The sequence below is a fragment of the Oncorhynchus nerka genome, linkage group LG17, assembly GCF_034236695.1.
Source record: "Oncorhynchus nerka isolate Pitt River linkage group LG17, Oner_Uvic_2.0, whole genome shotgun sequence".
NCBI classification, from domain to species: domain Eukaryota; kingdom Metazoa; phylum Chordata; class Actinopteri; order Salmoniformes; family Salmonidae; genus Oncorhynchus; species Oncorhynchus nerka.
Window position 1 is genome coordinate 3,499,884 of NC_088412.1, and position 21,114 is coordinate 3,520,997.

The 21,114-nt window shown below is 47.4% G+C and overlaps 1 protein-coding gene across 1 annotated transcript in view; it reads right to left on the reverse strand.

Moving 5' to 3' along the window:
* megf11 (multiple EGF-like-domains 11) overlaps positions 1–21,114 on the reverse strand; it is a 496,621-nt gene that overhangs the window by 228,363 nt on the left and 247,144 nt on the right. The gene's annotated exons all lie outside the window — the stretch shown is intronic.

Genomic DNA, 21,114 nt, shown 5'->3' on the forward strand with positions numbered 1-21,114 from the left:
GAGGAAGCAGAGAGCTGATCTGAGGAAGCAGAGAGCTGAGCTGAGGGAGCAGAGAGCTGAGCTGAGGAAGCAGAGAGCTGAGCTGAGGAAGCAGAGAGCTGAGCTGAGGGAGCAGAGAGCTGAGCTGAGGGAGCAGAGAGCTGAGCTGAGGAAGCAGAGAGCTGTGCTGAGGAAGCAGAGAGCTGAGCTGAGGAAGCAGAGAGCTGAGCTGAGGGAGCAGAGAGCTGAGCTGAGGAAGCAGAGAGCTGAGCTGAGGGAGCAGAGAGCTGAGCTGAGGAAGCAGAGAGCTGAGCTGAGGGAGCAGAGAGCTGTGCTGAGGGAGCAGAGAGCTGAGCTGTGCTGAGGGAGCAGAGAGCTGTGCTGAGGGAGCAGAGAGCTGAGCTGTGCTGAGGGAGCAGAGAGCTGTGCTGAGGGAGCAGGGAGCTGTGCTGTGCTGAGGGAGCAGAGAGCTGTGCTGAGGGAGCAGGGAGCTGTGCTGAGGGAGCAGGGAGCTGTGCTGAGGGAGCAGAGAGCTGTGCTGAGGGAGCAGAGAGCTGTGCTGAGGGAGCAGGGAGCTGTGCTGAGGGAGCAGAGAGCTGAGCTGAGGGAGCAGAGAGCTGTGCTGAGGGAGCAGGGAGCTGTGCTGAGGGAGCAGAGAGCTGTGCTGAGGGAGCAGGGAGCTGTGCTGAGGGAGCAGGGAGCTGTGCTGAGGGAGCAGAGAGCTGTGCTGAGGGAGCAGAGAGCTGTGCTGAGCTGAGGGAGCAGGGAGCTGTGCTGAGGGAGCAGAGAGCTGAGCTGAGCTGAGGGAGCAGAGAGCTGTGCTGAGCTGAGGGAGCAGAGAGCTGAGCTGAGCTGAGCTGAGGGAGCAGAGAGCTGTGCTGAGGGAGCAGAGAGCTGTGCTGAGCTGAGGGAGCAGAGAGCTGAGCTGAGCTGAGGGAGCAGAGAGCTGTGCTGAGCTGAGGGAGCAGAGAGCTGTGCTGTGCTGAGGGAGCAGAGAGCTGAGCTGAGGGAGCAGAGAGCTGTGCTGAGGGAGCAGAGAGCTGTGCTGAGGGAGCAGAGAGCTGAGCTGAGCTGAGGGAGCAGAGAGCTGTGCTGAGGGAGCAGAGAGCTGTGCTGAGCTGAGGGAGCAGAGAGCTGTGCTGAGCTGAGGGAGCAGAGAGCTGTGCTGAGGGAGCAGGGAGCTGTGCTGAGGGAGCAGAGAGCTGTGCTGAGGGAGCAGAGGGCTGTGCTGAGCTGAGGGAGCAGAGAGCTGAGCTGAGGGAGCAGGGAGCTGAGCTGAGCTGAGGGAGCAGGGAGCTGTGCTGAGGGAGCAGAGAGCTGAGCTGAGGGAGCAGAGGGCTGTGCTGAGCTGAGGGAGCAGGGAGCTGTGCTGAGGGAGCAGAGAGCTGTGCTGAGCTGAGGGAGCAGAGAGCTGAGCTGAGGTGAGGGAGCAGAGAGCTGTGCTGTGCTGAGGGAGCAGAGAGCTGTGCTGTGCTGAGGGAGCAGAGAGCTGTGCTGTGCTGAGGGAGCAGAGAGCTGTGCTGAGGGAGCAGGGAGCTGAGCTGAGGGAGCAGAGAGCTGTGCTGTGCTGAGGGAGCAGAGAGCTGTGCTGTGCTGAGGGAGCAGAGAGCTGTGCTGTGCTGAGGGAGCAGAGAGCTGTGCTGAGGGAGCAGAGAGCTGTGCTGAGGGAGCAGGGAGCTGAGCTGAGGGAGCAGAGAGCTGTGCTGAGGGAGCAGAGAGCTGAGCTGAGGGAGCAGAGAGCTGAGCTGAGGGAGCAGAGAGCTGTGCTGAGCTGAGGGAGCAGGGAGCTGTGCTGAGGGAGCAGAGAGCTGAGCTGAGGGAGCAGAGGGCTGTGCTGAGCTGAGGGAGCAGGGAGCTGTGCTGAGGGAGCAGAGAGCTGTGCTGAGCTGAGGGAGCAGAGAGCTGAGCTGAGCTGAGGGAGCAGAGAGCTGTGCTGTGCTGAGGGAGCAGAGAGCTGTGCTGTGCTGAGGGAGCAGAGAGCTGTGCTGTGCTGAGGGAGCAGAGAGCTGTGCTGAGGGAGCAGGGAGCTGAGCTGAGGGAGCAGAGAGCTGTGCTGTGCTGAGGGAGCAGAGAGCTGTGCTGTGCTGAGGGAGCAGAGAGCTGTGCTGTGCTGAGGGAGCAGAGAGCTGTGCTGAGGGAGCAGAGAGCTGTGCTGAGGGAGCAGGGAGCTGAGCTGAGGGAGCAGAGAGCTGTGCTGAGGGAGCAGAGAGCTGAGCTGAGGGAGCAGAGAGCTGAGCTGAGGGAGCAGAGAGCTGTGCTGAGCTGAGGGAGCAGGGAGCTGAGCTGAGCTGAGGGAGCAGAGAGCTGAGCTGAGGGAGCAGAGAGCTGAGCTGAGGGAGCAGAGAGCTGAGCTGAGGGAGCAGAGAGCTGAGCTGAGGGAGCAGAGAGCTGTGCTGAGGGAGCAGAGAGCTGAGCTGAGGGAGCAGAGAGCTGTGCTGAGCTGAGGGAGCAGAGAGCTGAGCTGAGGAAGCAGAGAGCTGAGCTGAGGAAGCAGAGAGCTGTGCTGAGGGAGCAGAGAGCTGTGCTGAGCTGAGGGAGCAGAGAGCTGAGCTGAGGGAGCAGAGAGCTGAGCTGAGGGAGCAGAGAGCTGAGCTGAGGGAGCAGAGAGCTGTGCTGAGGGAGCAGAGAGCTGTGCTGAGCTGAGGGAGCAGAGAGCTGAGCTGAGGGAGCAGAGAGCTGAGCTGAGCTGAGGGAGCAGAGAGCTGAGCTGAGGGAGCAGAGAGCTGAGCTGAGGGAGCAGGGAGCTGAGCTGAGGGAGCAGAGAGCTGTGCTGAGGGAGCAGAGTGCTGAGCTGAGGGAGCAGAGAGCTGAGCTGAGGGAGCAGAGAGCTGAGCTGAGGGAGCAGAGAGCTGTGCTGAGCTGAGGGAGCAGAGAGCTGAGCTGAGGGAGCAGAGAGCTGTGCTGAGGGAGAAGAGAGCTGAGCTGAGGGAGCAGAGAGCTGTGCTGAGCTGAGGGAGCAGAGAGCTGTGCTGAGGGAGCAGAGAGCTGAGCTGAGGGAGCAGAGAGCTGTGCTGAGGGAGCAGAGAGCTGTGCTGAGGGAGCAGAGAGCTGTGCTGAGGGAGCAGAGAGCTGTGCTGAGGGAGCAGAGAGCTGTGCTGAGCTGAGGGAGCAGAGAGCTGTGCTGAGGGAGCAGAGAGCTGAGCTGAGGGAGCAGAGAGCTGTGCTGAGGGAGCAGAGAGCTGTGCTGAGGGAGCAGAGCTGTGCTGAGGGAGCAGAGAGCTGTGCTGAGGGAGCAGAGAGCTGTGCTGAGCTGAGGGAGCAGAGAGCTGTGCTGAGGGAGCAGAGAGCTGAGCTGAGGGAGCAGGGAGCTGTGCTGAGGGAGCAGAGAGCTGTGCTGAGGGAGCAGAGAGCTGAGCTGAGGGAGCAGGGAGCTGTGCTGAGGAAGCAGAGAGCTGTGCTGAGGAAGCAGAGAGCTGTGCTGAGGGAGCAGAGAGCTGTGCTGAGGGAGCAGGGAGCTGAGCTGAGGGAGCAGAGAGCTGTGCTGAGGGAGCAGAGAGCTGAGCTGAGGGAGCAGGGAGCTGTGCTGAGGAAGCAGAGAGCTGTGCTGAGGAAGCAGAGAGCTGTGCTGAGGGAGCAGAGAGCTGAGCTGAGGGAGCAGGGAGATCACACTGATAAGTTCTCATTGACAGATAAAGGTTGGTAGAGGCTGCATCCCCTGGAGCTCTGGTCTGAACTAGGCCACTGTAAAGGGAATAGGTGCTATTTGGGATGCAACCAGACAGACTGCAGTTAGGCAGCCAGACAGATGAGTGTTGACAGGCTGCAGTTAGGCAGCCAGACAGACTGCAGTTAGGCCGCCAGACAGATGAGTGTTGACAGACTGCAGTTAGGCAGCCAGACAGATGAGTGTTGACAGACTGCAGTTAGGCAGCCAGACAGACTGCAGTTAGGCCGCCAGACGAGTGTTGACAGACTGCAGTGAGGCAGCCAGACAGATGAGTGTTGACAGACTGCAGTTAGGCAGCCAGACAGATGAGTGTTGACTGACTGCAGTTAGGCAGCCAGACAGATGAGTGTTGACAGACTGCAGTTGGGCCGCCACACGAGTGTTGACAGACTGCAGTTGGGCCGCCAGACGAGTGTTGACAGACTGCAGTGAGGCAGCCAGACAGATGAGTGTTGACATACTGCAGTTAGGCAGCCAGACAGATGAGTGTTGACAGACTGCAGTTAGGCAGCCAGACAGATGAGTGTTGACAGACTGCAGTGAGGCAGCCAGACAGATGAGTGTTGACAGACTGCAGTTAGGCAGCCAGACAGATGAGTGTTGACTGACTGCAGTTAGGCAGCCAGACAGATGAGTGTTGACAGACTGCAGTTGGGCCGCCACACGAGTGTTGACAGACTGCAGTTGGGCCGCCAGACGAGTGTTGACAGACTGCAGTGAGGCAGCCAGACAGATGAGTGTTGACATACTGCAGTTAGGCAGCCAGACAGATGAGTGTTGACAGACTGCAGTTAGGCAGCCAGACAGATGAGTGTTGACAGACTGCAGTTAGGCAGCCAGACAGATGAGTGTTGACAGACTGCAGTGAGGCAACCAGACAGATGAGTGTTGACAGACTGCAGTTAGGCAGCCAGACAGATGAGTGTTGACTGACTGCAGTTAGGCAGCCAGACAGATGAGTGTTGACAGACTGCAGTTGGGCCGCCAGACGAGTGTTGACAGACTGCAGTTGGGCCGCCAGACGAGTGTTGACAGACTGCAGTGAGGCAGCCAGACAGATGAGTGTTGACATACTGCAGTTAGGCAGCCAGACAGATGAGTGTTGACAGACTGCAGTTAGGCAGCCAGACAGATGAGTGTTGACAGACTGCAGTTAGGCAGCCAGACAGATAAGTGTTGACAGACTGCAGTTAGGCAGCCAGACAGATGAGTGTTGACAGACTGCAGTTAGGCAGCCAGACAGATGAGTGTTGACAGACTGCAGTTGGGCCGCCAGACGAGTGTTGACAGACTGCAATTGGGCAGCCAGACAGATGAGTGTTGACAGAATGCAGTTAGGCAGCCAGACAGATGAGTGTTGACAGACTGCAGTTGGGCCGCCAGACGAGTGTTGACAGACTGCAGTTGGGCAGCCAGAAAGATGAGTGTTGACAGACTGCAGTTAGGCAGCCAGACAGATGAGTGTTGACAGACTGCAGTTAGGCAGCCAGACAGATGAGTGTTGACAGACTGCAGTTAGGCAGCCAGACAGATGAGTGTTGACAGACTACAGTTGGGCCGCCAGACGAGTGTTGACAGACTGCAGTTGGGCAGCCAGACAAATGAGTGTTGACAGAATGCAGTTAGGCAGCCAGACAGATGAGTGTTGACAGACTGCAGTTGGGCTGCCAGATGAGTGTTGACAGACTGCAGTTGGGCAGCCAGACAGATGAGTGTTGACAGACTGCAGTTAGGCAGCCAGACAGATGAGTGTTGACAGACTGCAGTTAGGCAGCCAGACAGATGAGTGTTGACAGACTGCAGTTAGGCAGCCAGACAGATGAGTGTTGACAGACTGCAGTGAGGCAACCAAACAGATGAGTGTTGACAGACTGCAGTTAGGCAGCCAGACAGATGAGTGTTGACTGACTGCAGTTAGGCAGCCAGACAGATGAGTGTTGACAGACTGCAGTTGGGCCGCCAGACGAGTGTTGACAGACTGCAGTTGGGCCGCCAGACGAGTGTTGACAGACTGCAGTGAGGCAGCCAGACAGATGAGTGTTGACATACTGCAGTTAGGCAGCCAGACAGATGAGTGAGTTAGGCAGCCAGACAGATGAGTGTTGACAGACTGCAGTTAGGCAGCCAGACAGATGAGTGTTGACAGACTGCAGTTAGGCAGCCAGACAGATGAGTGTTGACAGACTGCAGTTGGGCCGCCAGACGAGTGTTGACAGACTGCAATTGGGCAGCCAGACAGATGAGTGTTGACAGAATGCAGTTAGGCAGCCAGACAGATGAGTGTTGACAGACTGCAGTTGGGCCAGACAGATGAGTGTTGACAGACTGCAGTTAGGCAGCCAGAAGATGAGTGTTGACAGACTGCAGTTAGGCAGCCAGACAGATGAGTGTTGACAGACTGCAGTTGGGCAGCCAGACAAATGAGTGTTGACAGAATGCAGTTAGGCAGCCAGACAGATGAGTGTTGACAGACTGCAGTTGGGCTGCCAGACGAGTGTTGACAGACTGCAGTTGGGCAGCCAGACAGATGAGTGTTGACAGACTGCAGTTAGGCAGCCAGACAGATGAGTGTTGACAGACTGAGTGGGCTGACAGACTGTTGACAGACTGCAGTTGGGCAGCCAGACAGATGAGTGTTGACAGACTGCAGTTAGGCAGCCAGACAGATGAGTGTTGACAGACTGCAGTTAGGCAGCCAGACAGATGAGTGTTGACAGACTGCAGTTAGGCAGCCAGACAGATGAGTGTTGACAGACTGCAGTTAGGCAGCCAGACAGATGAGTGTTGACAGACTGCAGTTGGGCAGCCAGACAGATGAGTGTTGACATACTGCAGTTAGGCAGCCAGACAGGTGAGTGTTGACAGACTGCAGTTGGGCAGCCAGACAGATGAGTGTTGACATACTGCAGTTAGGCAGCCAGACAGATGAGTGTTGACAGACTGCAGTTAGGCAGCCAGACAGATGAGTGTTGACAGACTGCAGTTAGGCAGCCAGACAGATGAGTGTTGACAGACTGCAGAACAGAGAACAGAGCTGTTCTTGCTAAACTCCTCATCTATTATCCTGACCACCTCTGCCTGCACGGCCCCAACCCACAAACACGCCAGCTTTAATGTTCCAGGGCCTCTTAACACACACACACACACACATTTAATGGTCCATGGTCGTTTGCGTGGCAGGTGCACCAACCTTCAGGGAACTCATCCGTGCCAAATCAGAGAAGAGGAGAGGGGAGAGGAGAAAGAGAGAGGACTTGGAAGAAAGAGAGAGGAGAACGGAGGAGAGGAAGAGGAGGAAGAAAGGAGAGGACAGGGGTAGAGAGAAGGAAAGAAGAGAGGAGAGCAGGAGAGTGGAGGAGAGGAGAGAAGAGAGATCTGAGAAGAGAGACAGGAGAGAGGAGGAGACCAGAGGAGAGGAGATAGGAGAGAGGAGACCGGAGGAGAGGAGAGAGGAGGAGACCGGAGGAGAGGAGAGAGGAGGAGACAAGAGGAGGAGACAAGAGGAGAGGAGAGAGGAGAAGACCGGAGCAGAGGAGAGAGGAGGACCGGAGGAGAGGAGAGGAGGAGACAGGAGGAGAGGAGAGAGGAGAGGAGGAGACAGGAGGAGAGGAGAGAGGAGGAGACAGGAGGAGAGGAGAGAAGAGGAGACAGAAGGAGAGAAGAGAGGAGGAGACAGGAGGAGAGAATAGAGGAGAGGAGAGGAGAGGAGAGAGGAGGAGATAGGAGGAGAGGAGAGAGGCGGAGACGGGAGGAGAGAGGAGAGAGGAGGAGACAGGAAGAGATGAGAGAGGAGAGGTCCCCCTGCTCTGTCCACCCTGAGAGGCAGATAAGCTAGCACCATTGAACACACACACACACACACACACACACACACACACACACACACACACACACACACACACACACACACACACACACACACACACACACAGTCTATTATATAACGTAGCTCCAGCTGTGTCCAGCCTGGTTCCAGACCCCCCATCAGGGCTGTAGGTGTCCGCAGCAGAAAGGGTCTGATCACCCCCTTGCTGTGAGCCTGTGTGTGTGTGTGTGTGTGTGTGTGTGTGTGTGTGTGTGTGTGTGTGTGTGTGTGTGTGTGTGTGTGTGTGTGTGTGTGTGTGTGTGTGTGTGTGTGTCTGGCAGACAGACACAGGTCTGATCAGCTCCCCACTGTGTTACCTGGCTGCAACAGGCCTCACTGACAACCATTAGCCTTCAGTCCACCTGCCCACACACACACCCACACACACACACACACACACCCACACACACACACACACAGCCCTGATTAGGCTGGCATGGAGAGAGCACACGTCAAGGGGGACCGCTGGAACATCGCTGAGTCCCTGATGGCACCCAATTCCCTATGTAGTGCACTACTATAGACCAGAACCCTATGGATCCCCATTCCTTATATAGTGCACTACTTTAGTCCAGAGCCCTATGGAACCCTATTCCCTATATAGTGCACTACTTTAGACCAGAGCCCTATTACCTATATAGTGCACTACTTTAGACCAGAGCCCTATTCCCTATATAGTGCACTACTTTAGACCAGAACCCTATTCCCTATATAGTGCACTACTTTAGACCAGAACCCTATTCCCTATATAGTGCACTACTATAGACCAGAGCCCTATGGCACCCTATTCCCTATATAGTGCACTACTTTAGACCAGAACCCTATTCCCTATATAGTGCACTACTATAGACCAGAGCCCTATGGCACCCTATTCCCTATATAGTGCACTACTTTAGACCAGAGCAAGAAGTGCACCATATAAGGAATAGGGTTCCATTTGAGACATACATATAATTGAATCTGCTTTATAAGAGAATCAATAGGGAGATATCTGTCCAGGTGAGACAGACCACTCACACCATTCATACATAATAGACCTAGGCTGGATCCCAAATAGCACCTTATTCACCTTATTCAGACCACTCACACCATTCATACATAACAGACCTAGGCTGGATCCCAAATAGCACCTTATTCACCTTATTCAGACCACTCACACCATTCATACATAACAGACCTAGGCTGGATTCCAAATAGCACCTTATTCAGACAGATCACAACATTTGTGACAAATTAATACTTCCTGGGGCTGTAAACACCTTCAATCAAACCACATTTTATTCGTCACGTGGTTGGTTAAACAACAGGTGTAGACTAACAGTGAAATGCTTACTGACAGGCCTTACTTCCTAACAATGCAGAGAGAATTTTTTTTGAAATAATAGAAAATGAATAACACGAGGAATGAATACACAATAAGTAACGATAATTTGGCTATATACACAGGGTACCAGTACGGAGTCAAGGTGCAGGTGTATGAGCTTTTGAGGTAGATATGTACATATAGGTAGGGATAAAGTGACTAGGCAACAAGATAGATAATGGACAGTAACAACAGCGTATGTCGAAAGAGTTTCCTGTAGTCCACAATCATCTCCTTTGTCTTGCTGACATTAACGGAGAGGGTGTCGTTCTGGCACACCACTGCCAGATCTCTGACCTCCTCCCTAAAGGTTGTCTATCCTCACCACCTGTGGACGGTCCGTCAGGAAGTCCAGGATCCAGTTGCAGAGGGAGGTGTTTAGTTCCAGGGTCCTTAGTTTAGTGATGAGCTTGGAGGGCGCTATGATATTGAATGCTAAACTGTAGTCAATTAATAGCATTCTCACATAGGTGTTCCTTTTGTCCAGATGGGAAAAGGCAGTGTAGAGTGCACTAGACATCCCTGGATCTGTTGGGGTGGTATGTGAATTGGGTCCAGGGTTTCTGGGATGATGGTGTTGATGTGAGTCATGACCAGCCTTTTAAAGCATTTCATGGCTTCAGACGTGATTGGTACAAGGTGATAATCATTTAGACAGATTACCTCAGTGTTCTTGGGCACAGGGACTATGGTGGTCTACTTGAAATATGTAGGTTTCACAGACTGAATCAGGGAGAGGTTGAAAATGTCAGTGAAGACACTTGCCGACTGGTCAGCGCATGCTCAGAGTACACATCCTGATATGCCGTCTGGCCCCGCAGCCTTGTGAATGTTGACCTGTTTAAAGGACTTACTCACATCGGCTCCAGAGAGCGTGATCACATTGTCGTCCTGAATAGCTGGTGCTCTCATGCATGGTTCCGTGTTGCTAGCGTAGAAGCGAGCATAGAAGGTTTTTTGCAAGTCTGGTAGGATCTCGTCACTGGGCAGCTTGCGGCAGGGTTTCCATTTAAAATCCGTGATTGTTTGCCACATCTGACGAGTGTAGTAAGATTCAATCTTAGTCCTGTATTGATGCTTTGCCTGTTTTATGGTTCGTCGGAGGGCATAGCGGGATTTCATATAAGCGTTACAGTCCCGCTCCTTGAAAGTGGCAGCTCTAGCCTTTAGCTCAGTGCGGATGTTGCCTGTAATCCATGGCTTCTGGTTGGGATATGTACGGACAAATGTCGTCGATGCCCTTATTAATGAAGCCAGTGACTCCTGATTCCTCAATGCCATCAGATGAATCCCAGAACATATTCCAGTCTGTGCTAGCAAAACAGTCCTGTAGCTTAGCATCATGTAGCGTAGCATCATGTAGCGTCATGTAGCGTAGCATCGGCTTCATCGGACAACTTCCGTGTTGAGCGCATCACTGCTACTTCCTGTTCGAGTTTTTGCTTGTAAGCAGGAATCAGGAGGATATTCAATTAATCCCTATCCCAGTCTGCTGTTCCCACATGCTTCAAGAGGGCCACCATTGTTCAAAAACAGCTTCTATCTCAAGGCCATCAGACTGTTAAACAGCCACCACTAACATTGAGTGGCTGCTGCCAACACACTGACTCAACTCCAGCCACTTTAATAATGGGAATTGATGGGAAATGATGTAAAATATATCACTAGCCACTTTAAACAATGCTACCTAATATAATGTTTACATACCCTACATTATTCATCTCATATGTATTTGTATATACTGTACTCTATATCATCTACTGCATCTTTATGTAATGCATGTATCACTAGCCACTTTAACTATGCCACTTTGTTTACATACTCATCTCATATGTATATACTGTACCATCTACTGTATCTTGCCTACGCCGCTCTGTACCATCACTCATTCATATATCTTTATGTACATATTCTTTATCCCTTTACACTTGTGTGTATAAGACAGTAGTTTTGGAATTGTTAGTTAGATTACTTGTTGGTTATTACTGCATTGTCGGAACTAGAAGCACAAGCATTTCCCTACACTTGCATTAACATCTGCTAACCATGTGTATGTGACAAATTAAATTTGATTTGATTTGATGATTTTATAATTATGGTCAGATTTGCCAAATGGAGGGCGAGGGAGAGCTTCGTACAGGTTTCTGTGTGCGGAGTAAAGAAGGTCTAGAGTTGTGTTGCTTCTAGCTGCACAGAACGGATTGAAGTTTCCCTGCATTAAAGTCACCGACCACTAGGAGCGCCGCCTCTGGGTGAGCGGTTTCCTGTTTATGTCCCCTGGAGAGGAAACGATGGAGGAAACATTACAGAAAAATAAACGACTCCCTCAAAGAGACTCTTATTAATGACACCCCTCTGTCCCGTGGGCCTGTAGAGAGGGCAGCTCAGACTCAGACTCATAACGTCAGGTGGACTGTCCTCTGTGTGCGTGCCTGTGAGTGTGTGTGATATATATATATATATATATGCATTGCCGTCTGTCTTTTTGTAACCCATTCTCCCGGGTGCACCAGTAACCAGTATTGACAACGCATTTAGGGCAGCTGTAGACCTCAACACTGTAAGGCAATGAAGTGTTATTACTGTACAAATGTTCCTTCACAGTAGATTCCAGGATACAGCCTGACAGTCCAACACCTGTTGGTAATGATCTATTATGAGGAGAGTGCTACTCACTTAGTCTCAAAACCACACAAAGTGATGTCTACAGTACAACATGAAAAATGGTTCTTCGGCTGTCCTCGTAGGAGAACCCTTTGAAGAACCATTTTTGGTTCTAGGTAGAACCCATTTGGGTTCCATGTATAACCCTTTCCACAAAAGGGTTCTACCTGGAACCAAAAAAGGGTTCTACTGGAACCAAAAAAAGGTTCTACTGGAACCAAAAGGGGTTCTACTGGAACCAAAAAGGGTTCTACCTGGAACCAAAAAAGGGTTCTACTGGAACCAAAAAGGGTTCTACTGGAACCAAAAAGGGTTCTACCTGGAACAGCTATATAATACTATATTACTTCCTGTTTAAATAAAAAAAAAATACTAGCAGGATATTGGTGTAAGATATGGTATAGACTAATGACTATATTAGATATGGTATAGACTAAAGACTATATTAGATATGGTATAGACTAATGACTATATTAGATATGGTATAGACTAATGACTATATTAGATATGGTATAGACTAATGACTATATTAGATATGGTATAGACTAATGACTATATTAGATATGGTATAGACTAATGACTATATTAGATATGGTATAGACTAATGATTATATTAGATATGGTATAGACTAATGACTATATTAGATACAGTATAGACTAATGACTATATTATATATGGTATAGACTAATGATTATATTAGATATGGTATAGACTAATGACTATATTAGATACAGTATAGACTAATGACTATATTAGATACAGTATAGACTAATGACTGATATGGTATAGACTAATGACTAGATATGGTATAGCCTATATTAGTATGGTTAGAGCGTTGGATGGTATAGACTAATGACTAATTAGATATGGTATAGACTAATGACTATATTAGATATGGTATAGCAAGACTTCAAACCCCGAGCTGACAAGGATATGGTATAGACTAATGACTATAAAATGACTAATTAGACTACTAGATATGGTATCTGCCCTGAACAGGCAGTTAACCCACTGTTCCTAGGCCGTCATTGAAAATAAGAATTTGTTCTTAACTGACTTGCCTGGTTAAATAAAGGTAAAATAATAAAAAAAAATAGACTAATGGTATATATTAGATATTGTATAGACCAATGATATAGACTAATGATTATATTAGATAATATGAAGACTAATGACTATATTAGATATGGTATAGACTAATGACTATATAATATTATATTAGATACTAGACTATAGATAGACTAATGATTATATTAGATATAGACTAATGACTATATTAGATACAGTATAGACTAATGATTATATTAGATATAGACTAATGATTATATTAGATACAGTATAGACTAATGATTATATTAGATAATATGAAGACTAATGATTATATTAGATATGGTATAGACTAATGATTATATTAGATACAGTATAGACTAATGAATATTTTAGATATGGTAGAGACTAATGATTATATTAGATACAGTATAGACTAATGAATATTTTAGATATGGTATAGACTAATGATTATATTAGATATGGTATAGACTAATGACTATATTAGATATGGTATAGACTAATGACTATATTAGATATTGTATAGACCAATGATATAGACTAATGATTATATTAGATAATATGAAGACTAATGACTATATTAGATATGGTATAGACTAATGACTATATTAGATACAGTATAGACTAATGATTATATTAGATATAGACTAATGACTATATTAGATACAGTATAGACTAATGATTATATTAGATATAGACTAATGATTATATTAGATACAGTATAGACTAATGATTATATTAGATAATATGAAGACTAATGATTATATTAGATATAATGATTATATTAGTATAGACTAATGATTATATTATATTAGATACAGTATAGACTAATGAATATTTTAGATATGGTAGAGACTAATGATTATATTAGATACAGTATAGACTAATGAATATTTTAGATATGGTATAGACTAATGATTATATTAGATATGGTATAGACTAATGACTATATTAGATATGGTATAGACTAATGATTATATTAGATAATATGAAGACTAATGATTATATTAGATACAGTATAGACTAATGATTATATTAGATAATATGAAGACTAATGATTATATTAGATATGGTATAGACTAATGACTATATTAGATATGGTATAGACTAATGATTATATTAGATACAGTATAGACTAATGATTATATTAGATATGGTATAGACTAATGATTATATTAGATAATATGAAGACTAATGATTATATTAGATACAGTATAGACTAATGATTATATTAGATAATATGAAGACTAATGATTATATTAGATATGGTATAGACTAATGATTATATTAGATATGGTATAGACTAATGATTATATTAGATACAGTATAGACTAATGACTATATTAGATACAGTATAGACTAATGATTATATTAGATATGGTATAGACAAATGACTATATTAGATATGGTATAGACAAATGATTATATTAGATACAGTATAGACTAATGACTATATTAGATATGGTATAGACAAATGATTATATTAGATATGGTATAGACTAATGATTATATTAGATATGGTATAGACTAATGATTATATTCGATATGGTATAGGCTAATGACTATATTAGATACAGTATAGACTAATGATTATATTAGATACAGTATAGACTAATGATTATATTAGATATGGTATAGACTAATGATTATATTAGATATGGTATAGACTAATGATTATATTAGATATGGTATAGACTAATGATTATATTAGATACAGTATAGACTAATGACTATATTAGATACAGTATAGACTAATGATTGTATTAGATAATATGAAGACTAATGATTATATTAGATATGGTATAGACTAATGATTATATTAGAGTTGCAGTCTACTGCAGAGATAGCCTGCAAAGTAATGTCATACTTTCCAGGTCCATACCCAAACAGTTCGAACTACTAATTTTGAAAATTACTCTCTCCAGAAATAAGTCTCTCACTGTTGCCGCCTGCTACCGACCACCCTCAGCTCCCAGCTGTGCCCTGGACACCATTTGTGAATTGATCGTCCCCCATCTAGCTTCAGAGTTTGTTCTGTTAGGTGACCTAAACTGGGATATGCTTAACACCCCGGCAGTCCTACAATCTAAGCTAGATGCCCTCAATCTCACTCAAATCATCAAGGAACCCACCAGGTACAACCCTAACTCTGTAAACAAGGGCACCCTCATAGACGTCATCCTGACCAACTGGCCCTCCAAATACACCTCCGCTGTCTTCAACCAGGATCTCAGCGATCACTGCCTCATTGCCTGTATCCGCCACGGAGCCGCAATCAAACGACCACCCCTCATCACTGTCAAACGCTCCCTAAAACACTTCTGTGAGCTAGCACAGTGTCCAATGACGGGCCGAAAGTATATAGAATGGTGTCGTCTGCGTAGAGGTGGATCAGGGAATCGCCCGCAGCAAGAGCAACATCATTGATATATACAGAGAAAAGAGTCGGCCCGAGAATTGAACCCTGTGGCACCCCCATAGAGACTGCCAGAGGACCGGACAGCATGCCCTCCGATTTGACACACTGAACTCTGTCTGCAAAGTAATTGGTGAACCAGGCAAGGCAGTCATCCGAGAAACCGAGGCTATTGAGTCTGCCGATCAGAATATGGTGATTGACAGAGTCGAAAGCCTTGGCGAGGTCGATGAAGACGGCTGCACAGTACTGTCTTTTATCGATGGAGGTTATGATATCGTTTAGTACCTTGAGCGTGGCTGAGGTGCACCCGTGACCGGCTCGGAAACCAGATTGCACAGCGGAGAAGGTACGGTGGGATTCGAGATGGTCAGTGACCTGTTTGTTGACTTGGCTTTCGAAGACCTTAGATAGGCAGGGCAGGATGGATATAGGTCTATAGCAGTTTGGGTCCAGGGTGTCTCCCCCTTTGAAGAGGGGGATGACTGCGGCAGCTTTCCAATCCTTGGGGATCTCAGACGATATGAAAGAGAGGTTGAACAGGCTGGTAATAGGGGTTGCGACAATAATGATTATATTAGATAATATGAAGACTAATGATTATATTAGATATGGTATAGACTAATGATTATATTAGATATATAGACTAATGATTATATTAGATATGGTATAGACTAATGATTATATTAGATACAGTATAGACTAATGATTATATTAGATATGGTATAGACTAATGATTATATTAGATATAGACTAATGATTATATTAGATACAGTATAGACTAATGATTATATTAGATATGGTATAGACTAATGATTATATTAGATATGGTATAGACTAATGATTATATTAGATATGGTATAGACTAATGATTATATTAGATATGGTATAGACTAATGATTATATTAGATATGGTATAGACTAATGATTATATTAGATACAGTATAGACTAATGATTATATTAGATATGGTATAGACTAATGATTATATTAGATATGGTATAGACTAATGATTATATTAGATACAGTATAGACTAATGATTATATTAGATATGGTATAGACTAATGATTATATTAGATATAGACTAATGATTATATTAGATATGGTATAGACTAATGATTATATTAGATATAGACTAATGATTATATTAGATACAGTATAGACTAATGATTATATTAGATATGGTATAGACTAATGATTATATTAGATATGGTATAGACTAATGATTATATTAGATATGGTATAGACTAATGATTATATTAGATATGGTATAGACTAATGATTATATTAGATATGGTATAGACTAATGATTATATTAGATACAGTATAGACTAATGATTATATTAGATATAGACTAATGATTATATTAGATATGGTATAGACTAATGATTATATTAGATACAGTATAGACTAATGATTATATTAGATATGGTATAGACTAATGATTATATTAGATATGGTATAGACTAATGATTATTTTTTCATGTACCATATCTTATATTAATGGCTATGTGGCTGGATCTCTTCATGATTATTATATAGTCAAAATACCAACTGGTTTGTCTCTGTCCTCCTTGGTTTGGAGTGTTGATTGTCAAACGTACTGTGGCATCTCATTGGTGCAGAAAAGCACCAATGAGGAGAAGGAGGACAGCAGGGAAATAATGGAGGACGACGTTTCCATGGAAATAAACAGGAATCTAGTCAGGCTTCATCTGGAGGACAACGTTTCCATGGAAATAAACAGGAATCTAGTCAGGCTTCATCTGGAGGACAACGTTTCCATGGAAATAAACAGGAATCTAGTCAGGCTTCATCTGGAGGACAACGTTTCCATGGAAATAAACAGGAATCTAGTCAGGCTTCATCTGGAGGACGACGTTTCCATGGAAATAAACAGGAATCTAGTCAGGCTTCATCTGGAGGACAACGTTTCCATGGAAATAAACAGGAATCTGGTCAGGCTTCATCTGGAGGACAACGTTTCCATGGAAATAAACAGGAATCTAGTCAGGCTTCATCTGGAGGACAACGTTTCCATGGAAATAAACAGGAATCTAGTCAGGCTTCATCTGGAGGACGACGTTTCCATGGAAATAAACAGGAATCTAGTCAGGCTTCATCTGGAGGACGACGTTTCCATGGAAATAAACAGGAATCTAGTCAGGCTTCATCTGGAGGACGACGTTTCCATGGAAATAAACAGGAATCTAGTCAGGCTTCATCTGGAGGACGACGTTTCCATGGAAATAAACAGGAATCTAGTCAGGCTTCATCTGGAGGACGACGTTTCCATGGAAATAAACAGGAATCTAGTCAGGCTTCATCTGGAGGACGACGTTTCCATGGAAATAAACAGGAATCTAGTCAGGCTTCATCTGGAGGACGACGTTTCCATGGAAATAAACAGGAATCTAGTCAGGCTTCATCTGGAGGACGACGTTTCCATGGAAATAAACAGGAATCTAGTCAGGCTTCATCTGGAGGACGACGTTTCCATGGAAATAAACAGGAATCTAGTCAGGCTTCATCTGGAGGACGACGTTTCCATTTGAAGAGTTAAACCAACACAGTTATAAACAGTACATCCCAGAGATATCTGGTTGTGTTTCCTGCACGCTCGCGCACACGCACACACACACACACCACAAACATATGGTCTCTCACAATGACAGTAACATTTAACCACGCTTAAAGAGTCAAAGGTCATGATGCTCTATGGACAACGAGAGAAAAGAGAACATTTCTTAACAAACATCACAGCTGCTTCTTCCAGAGAGAGAAAGAACGAGAGAGAGAAGAGAGGGAGAGAGAGAGAGAGAGAGAGAGAGAAGAGAGAGAGAGAGAGAAGGGGAAGAGAGAGAGGAAGAGAGAGGGAGAGATAGATAGAGAAGAGAGGGAGAGAGAGAGAGAGAGAGAGAGAAGAGAGAGAGAGAGAGAAGGGGAAGAGAGAGAGGAAGAGAGAGGGAAGAGAGGGAGAGAGAGAAGGGAGGAAGAGAGAGAGGAAGAGAGAGAGGGAAGAGAGAGAGAGAGAGAGAGAGAGAGAGGGAGAGAGAGAAGGGGAAGAGAGAGAGAAGAAGAGAGAGAGAAGGAAGAGAGAGAGGAGAGAAGAGAGAGAGAGAGAGAGAGAGAGAGAGAGAGAGAGAGAGACAGAGAGAGAGACAGAGAGAGAGAGAGACAGAGAGAGACAGAGAGAGAGAGAGAGAGAGAGAGACTTAACTGTAAGAGAAGATGAGAGGAGGGGGATGGAGGGGATGGAGGGAGGAGAGGGAGGGGATGGAGGGACGAAGGGAGGGAGTGGATGGAGAGGGAGGAGAGGGAGGGGATGGAGGGACGAAGGGAGGGAGTGGATGGAGGGAGGGAGGAGGGGAGGGGATGGAGGGAGGAGGGATGTGAGGAGGAGAGGGAGGGGATGGAGGGACGAAGGATGTGAGGAGGAGAGTGAGGTAGGGAGGGATGAAGGGAGGGAGTAGATGGAGGGAGGAGAGGGAGGGGATGGAGGGACGAAGGGAGGGAGTAGAAAGAGGGAGAAGAGGAAGGGGATGGAGGGACAAAGGGAGGGAGTGAATGGAGGGAGGAGAGGGAGGGGATGGAGGAACGAAGGGAGGGAGTAGATGGATGGAGGGAGGAGGGGAGGGAGGGGATGGAGGGACGGGAGGGAGGGAGTAGATGGGAGGGAGGAGAGGGAGGGGATGGAGGAACGAAGGGAGGGAGTAGATGGAGGGAGGAGAGGGAGGGGATGGAGGGACGAAGGGAGGGAGTAGATGGAGGGAGGAGAGGGAGGGGATGGAGGGACGAAGGGAGGGAGTAGATGGAGGGAGGAGAGGGAGGGGATGGAGGGATGAAGGGAGGGAGTAGATGGAGGGAGGAGAGGGAGGGGATGGAGGAACGAAGGGAGGGAGTGGATGGAGGGAGGAGAGGGAGGGAATGGAGGGACGAAGGGAGGGAGTAGATGGAGGGAGGAGAGGGAGGGGATGGAGGGACGAAGGGAGGGAGTAGATGGAGGGAGGAGAGGGAGGGGATGGAGGGATGAAGGGAGGGAGTAGATGGAGGGAGGAGAGGGAGGGGATGGAGGGACGAAGGGAGGGAGTAGATGGAGGGAGGAGAGGGTGGGGATGGAGGAACGAAGGGAGGGAGTGGATGGAGGGAGGAGAGGGAGGGAATGGAGGGACGAAGGGAGGGAGTAGATGGAGGGAGGAGAGGGAGGGGATGGAGGGACGAAGGGAGGGAGTAGATGGAGGGAGGGAGGGAGGGAGGGAAGGGAGGGAGGGAGGGAAGAGAGGGAGGGAAGAGAGGGAGGGGAGGGAGGGAAGGAAGGAAGGAAGGAAGGAAGGAAGGAAGGAAGGAAGGAAGGAAGGGAAGGAAGGGAAGGAAGGAAGGAAGGAGGGAGGGAGGGAGGGAGGGAGGGAGGGAGGGAGGGACAAGAGAGAGGAATGGATGGTGGGAAGAGAGGGATAGATGGAGAAGAGCGAGGGAGGGAGGTTGATGGAGGGACACAATATCACAACCATTAGACCAAGAGGAATCCCTTGTGGGCTGCCCCATCAGGAGAGGGTGACCATTAGGCTTCCACATCTCAGGAAGGGCTTCCCCATCAGGAGAGGGTGACCACTGGGCTTCCACATCTCAGGCAGGGCTTCCACATCAGGAGAGGGTGACCCCAAATGACCTCCATTACACCAGCAGTATAAACACGCCCAGGGCCTAGAGGGACCATACCACCTCTATTACCTGGACTCTGAGAGAGACTCATCAATGGGGACACAGGGGACCAGACCTCCACCTCACTGGACACAGCAGGGGGAACCAACCCAGTCCTGATACCAGACCCTTTGCTGTCATTGGTCCCGTGTGGCTGATAGAGCATATGGTGCTTTCAACACCAAGGTCCATTCTGACGTGGAATCAGTATGAAAACGTGTGCACTCACTAACTGTGAGTTGCACAAGATAAGAGCGTCTGCTACATTATGTAAAATGTAATTGTCAGGATCAGGCTAGGCCCAACAAAGCAACCTACACCTCAGCAAGGGGACCAAGCACCCTGGACTCAGATCACGTTAGCTAGCACTGAGCTGTGCCTTTGATGTTGATGCTCAGGAGTGCCATCGACGTCTGCTCAGATTCAGAAACATTCTGCATCCACAGAACAACACAGGCCTGGCCGGATTATCCCTCAACGTGATCAAGACAAAGGAGATGATTGTGGGACTACAGGAAAAGGAGAACCGAGCACGCCCCCATTCTCATCAACGGGGCTGTAGTGGAGCAGGTTGAGAGCTCCAAGTTCCTTGGTGTCCACATCACCAACAAACTAACATGGTCCAAACACACCAAGACAGTCGTGAAGAGGGCACGACAACACCTTTTCCCCCTCAGGTGACTGAAAGGATTTGGCATGGGTCCTCAGATCCTCTAAAAGTTCTACAGCTGCACCATCGAGAGCATCCTGACTGGTTGCATCACTGCCTGGTATGGCAACTGCTCGGCCTCCAACGGTAAGGCACTTTCAGAGGGTAGTGCGTACGGCCCAATACATCCCTGGGGCCAAGCTTCCTGCAATCAAAAACCTCTATACCAGGTGGAGAAATGCCCTAAGAAATGACCTCTATACCAGGCGGTGTCAGAGGAAGGCCCTAAAAATTGTCAAAGACTCCAGCCACCCAAGTCATAGACTGTTCTCTCTGCTACCGCACGGCAAGCGGTACCGGATCACCAAGTCTGGAACCAACAGGACCCTGAACAGCTTCTACACCCAAGCCATAACAATGCTGAATAGAGAGGAAGCCAAGAGGCTTTGAAACAGCTTCTTCCCCCAAGACATAAGACTCCTGAACAGCTGTGGCAAATGGCTACCCGGATTATTTGCATTGACCCCCCCCCCCCCATTTTTACACTGCTGCTACTCTCTGTTTATTATCTATACATAGTCACTTTAACTCTACCTACATGTACATATTACCTCAATTACCTTGACTAACTGGTACCCACGCACATTGACTCTGTACCGGTACCCCCTGTATATAGCCTCCACATTGACTATGTACCGGTACCCCCTGTATATAGCCTCCACATTGACTATGTACCGGTAC